Source organism: Octopus sinensis, linkage group LG18, assembly GCF_006345805.1.
Source record: "Octopus sinensis linkage group LG18, ASM634580v1, whole genome shotgun sequence".
Classification (NCBI taxonomy): domain Eukaryota; kingdom Metazoa; phylum Mollusca; class Cephalopoda; order Octopoda; family Octopodidae; genus Octopus; species Octopus sinensis.
This window is the reverse complement of record NC_043014.1, coordinates 29,499,931-29,505,614: the sequence shown is the minus strand read 5'-3', so window position 1 is coordinate 29,505,614 and position 5,684 is coordinate 29,499,931. Positions and strand designations below refer to the sequence as shown.

At 35.5% G+C, this 5,684-nt stretch overlaps 1 long non-coding RNA gene across 1 annotated transcript in view; it reads right to left on the bottom strand.

Annotated features, from left to right (window-relative positions):
- LOC118767070 overlaps positions 1–5,684 on the bottom strand; it is a 17,080-nt gene that overhangs the window by 1,207 nt on the left and 10,189 nt on the right. The gene's annotated exons all lie outside the window — the stretch shown is intronic.

The window sequence follows — 5,684 nt, the reverse complement described above, 5'->3', positions numbered from 1 at the left end:
CCGACACACACCTATATGGAGAGATGCACGGACATACAAATACAAACACACATACACTTGTTCGCCACATATCCAGCATTGCTTTCCACGACGATTATTTTTGTCCTTCAATCAAATAAACTACAGACACATTGTATCGTAGTTTAATTGACTGAAAATTTCAGTCATTTATATTCTTAGTTTAACTCTCAGATATGCATATGGTGTGTGTGTGTGTGTGGGTTTGTGTGGCTATTATACATGCATATGAGTTGGTATATATGAGTATATATATGAATGTAATGTGTGAATATATGTGTGTGCATGCTTGTATGTGTGTAAGTATATGGATATATATATATATGTATGTATTTATATGTAGATGTGTATATATATATATATATATATATACACATAGATACACACACACACACACGAATACACACACACACGCACACACACACACACACACGCACGCACACACACACACGCACACACACACACACACACATATATATATATATAGCTTTTATACATACATAGGATTTGGTATATATGAGTATACATGATTGTAATGTATGCACGTATATATATGTGTGTCTGTGTGTGCAGGTATGTGTGTGTGGTAAGAAGTTTCCTTCCCAACCACATCGTTCTGGGTTCAGTCCCACTAAGTGGCACCTTGTCAAGTGCCTCGGGCGAACATGAATACTGGGGTCGATTCTTTCGGCCAAAATTCTTCAAAGCAGTGCTCCAGCATAACCACAGTTTTGTGACTAAAACAAGTAAAAGAATTAAAGAATAAAGGTTTCTATCTATCTGTCTGTCTGTCTGTCTGTCTATCTATCTATCTATCTATCTATCTATCTATCTATCTATCTATCTATCTATTTATCTATCTGTCACTAAATATTTGGTAATTCTCTTGAACAAAACATAAACAACTATATACATAAGCTCACGATTTGCTGTGGGTTAAGAAGCTTGCTTCCCAGCACATAGTTCCGGCTTCAATCCACTGCTTGGCACCTTCGGCGAGTGTCTTCTACTATAGCCTAGGGCCGACAAAAGCCTTGTGAGTGGATTTGGTAAACGGAAACTGAAAGAAGACTGCCGTATATATATATATATATATATATATATATATATATATATGTATGGTGGTGTGTTGTGTGTGGTGTGTGTGTGGTGTGTGTGTGTGTTGGTGCGTGCGTATGTATGTACTTGTGTGTCTGTGTTTGTCCCACTACCATCACTTGACAACCGATATTGGTGTATTTACGTCTCCTTAACTTAGAATAAGTACTAGGATTACAAAGAATAAGCCTTGGGACCGATTTGTTCGACTAAAGGCTGTGCTTCAGCATAACCGCAGTGAAATGACTAAAGCAAGTAAAATAATAAAAGAATACATGCATACATACATACATGTATACATAAATGCATGTATACATACATACAGTCATACATACATACATACACATATACATACAGATGCATATATATATACACACACACATATATATAAATGTTGGTATGTATGTAGCTGGCTTTATGTAACTGTGCATACATACATACATACATGCATACATCCAGACACACATATGTGGTGTGTGTGTATGTACATATTTATATGTATATGTTTGCGTATATAGCGTATATGCCAGCGTATAAAACGCCAAATTCGCTATACATGTATACCTACATATAAAAGCATATATACCTACTTTAATATGAAAATCTTGTACTTTCACTTGACATTACTTGTGCATATTTTATAAATGTGTGGGTATGTAGTTGTGCGTTTTTGTGCACATGCACACATACATACATACATATTTACATACATACATACATACATACATACACAGACAGACAGACACATACAACACACACACACACACACACACACACACACACACACACACATATATATATATACATACATATAGAAACCTACGCAAAGTTAAGATAAATATAAATGTAAGGTAAACTTACGAGCGTGTGTTTCCAATTGCGTACTTTCACTACACTATGTTGTGAAAAAGTAAAGCCACATTTTTTCATTCACCGTGTCTATTAAAAGTGATCGTTGATACTAGATTCAGCTTTTGATAAATCTTCCTCGTGATAGTTTATTCATTCGGAGAATAGTAGCTTATAGTTATTTATAGTGCATGCACGCTTGGACTGAAGCTCCGTGGTTTGTCATAATTGGATAATAGTGCAAACTTTGTGAAGGTAAATTAATTAATTAATAGAAGCACTATATAGCTATTGGCTAAGTATAAATACGAAGTAAATTTACGAACGTGTAATCATGCATTTAGCCATGCTCTGTAAACTTAAATACTGTGGTTTAATATGTCTTTTAGAGTGAAACAAGTGATAAAATACGAGAAGGAGAGAGTGTTCGAACTGTTAGAGATGTTAGGAGGTGAAAAGCGCAGAGGTTTGACTGTATTTGGTAGGTGGGAGAACTTATAGTCACTGTGATGCTCCGGTGTTGAAGTGGTGGATAAAAGATTCCCGCTAAATGGTGATCGTTGACTTTCTCCGGCTGTTGAAGACAGCGATCTTTCTTTGCATTGAGGATAACTGTCAATCTGTAATCACTGCTAAATGTTTTAACGTATCAGGTCATCGCCTAAGATCACGTACCAGCAATCAATGCTATCTCTAGATGTTCTAACCAAAGAAAGGTCCTCGCATAATTATATAGTTAATCACTGCTCTGCACAGTTCATCAGTCGTGCCACACGTCATCATCTGAAACTTTCCATAAGTTCTAAATTAGCATAAATTCTTATCTGGACTCATCTATGCATTTTTTTTTTGTTTGCATATTCTGTCATAGTACTTCAATACGGGTGTCTGGGAGTAATTATCGTTATCATCAAATGGTTTACTGTCCTTCTTTGCGTAGGAACATATATGAACAATCACTGCTGTTTCATCTTCTGGGTTCATTTATTAACATCGACTGCTGTCACAAAGGTATTTCTCCTACTCCGTCGTATGCGTCCGTATACCAATAATCATTTAAATCACCAGTTGTTCTATCTCGTCTTTACTAGATGTTATACTTGAGTCCATCTATTTGTAATCGCAGCTAGTACCAGTTATTTTCTCTTCTCTCACAGTTACACACTTTAGACCATCTATTAATAATCACAGCTATTTTGCAAGTGTGTTACCTAACCATTGACGGTTGTGCCCCTTATAATATCCATCCAGACATTCTACCTAATCTTTCATAGTTATACTCCTCACTATATCTTGCAACACTTACAGCTAAACCAGATGTTCTACCGATACATAAGCGATATAGCGATACATAAGAGACCATCTATTAGCAATCAAAGCTACTCTTGATTTTCTACGTAACCTGTGATAGTTTTGTATCTGAGACCATCTAGTCCAGATGTTATACCTAACATTCCAAACACCTGAGAATATGTGTCAGGATTCTCACTCTTTCTCCGGTTGGTTTTAATCGTATGCATAACATTAAAACTCTGAATTTTATTTCAGTGCGGTTTGACACACATACACGCTTACACATGAACCTCACCACGTGCACTCAGCCACAGGCACGTCTATCCTTTCATTGAACCTTCAATATATATTTCTTTACTTACACACTCACTGTCATAGTAAGATATTAAATAAGATCTACGTTAATTCTAGTTATTTACCTAGTAAGAATTTCGCAGAGGTAATAATATTGGAAGGTTAAATAAAACAAGACCAACACCAATCATGCATCGTAAGAATTTGTAAGAATTGCCCACTAGATGGTAACTGTTCAGCAAAATTGATAGTTACGGTGCTAAACAAAGAAACAGGCAACATGAAATGTACTCAAAGTATGTATATTTTATAACTACTGATTAAAACGATGCGCTTCAGTTTTGTCAAAATTTATATGGTACTTACGTGAGGCAAGTCCTTATGCATTTAGGATCACCTGAGCGATTGTAGATAAGGCACAACCCTAACAATAGCTTCAGATAAAATAAAATTATTGGGTGACTTCTGAGCGAAAAATTAGTATTGTTGAGAAAGGGCATTTCCTAGGACCACTATCTTTATTGTGAAGAAGATAGATCCAGTAGTAGGAGTAATACATCACAAATGGTATCTCCTCCCTGCTGCAGGGGCCTGGTAGAAATCCAGTTTGATGGAAACCCCCTTAAAGCTGAATACTACAAATTTTTCCCCCTCTGTGTGTACTGTCCTAGCCTTTGTCTTCTTGGACTCAACTACAAGGTAGTAGAGCAGTGCAAGGTGGCTCACTACTGCTACAGATTTCAAAGAAATAACGGTGTTTGAACAAAGAAACAGAATTATTAGCACTTGGAGCAAAGTACCATTTGTATAAGTACCAACCTCATTCCTTTTCGATCTGGTTCGGAGAAAAACAGTTGGTTGAGAAGTATACTTCAAAAATTGCTTTAAATACCAACGGAATGTCTGAAAGAAAGAGTTCTTAGAGAAACCGCTCTTGTGAGAGATTTAGAATATTCTAACGAAAGCCAGAAATAAGGAACTCGAGAGCTTCAAAGAACCTACTTTATGTATGCATGCACACACACACCACATACGCGCGCGCAAACACGCACAGAATGTATAACCTAGTAAATTTGATCTAAAAGGCTTTTCCTTAAAGCGATATGTATGTGAAATGCGTATGAATACATGTTTGGAGAGAAAGAGAGAGAGAGAGAGAGAGGGAGAGTGAGAGAGAGGTAGAGAGGGAGAGAGAGAGAGGGAGAGAGAGAGAGAGAAGAGAGAGAGAGAGAAAGCCCATTTCGCATAATTGCATATAGGATAATTTTATAATCAGGTTAATTGCATAACTTTTGAAAATACCAAATCGTTTGGCATCGAATGTATGTAAAAGTGACCGGTTAATTGCATCTGCAAATAAAGTCCATTTCAGTTAACTGCATAAGATATTTTGTCATTTTTTTTAGTAGAAATTTTAACGAAATCTAACAAAATAAATGATTTATTTAATTCGATAGAGCCTCCGTTTTCATTAGGAGTTGAAATGAAAGCATTTCATGTTTACAAATAACCGATATCAAAAGAGCGAAATGTATTCAAGTTATTCTTACCATTTCAATGAATTATAGTTAAAATTCAGAATCTGGTGTATCTTTATCTTATTAGTAATTGTATAAAATTTTTCAATAAATAAATCTATATTCTATATGAAATTTGTAAAACGTTAGTTTTGAATCAAGCTGTGAATGGACGCCATATTGTATGACTTCATTATCATTTACATTAGCCAGAGATTTACACAATGAAATTTTTCTTTAACCCTTGTAACCTTAGTTGTTATCGTTTAGTAATTCAAAGTATTTGAAAAGCATTGACGGACGTATGGATCTGTCTAAGCTTGGGTAATTGAAGAATATCAAAGGAAATTGAAGAACCTAATAATTCGATTGTAAAGCGATTGCTATGGTGATATATATCAACAAAAGGAATTGGTTCGACTGGATGCAACGAAAGTGAATTATGTGAACACAAAACGAACTGTAAGTAAAATAAAAACAATTATATTGGTTTTATTTACGATATAGTTCACACATGTGTAACATAATCACAATATCTTATTGCTGACAATCCTGTGAGCCAATGAGGGAACACCACTTGTTCGCTCAACTTGGTAGAAGCATCAGTTAAATCGC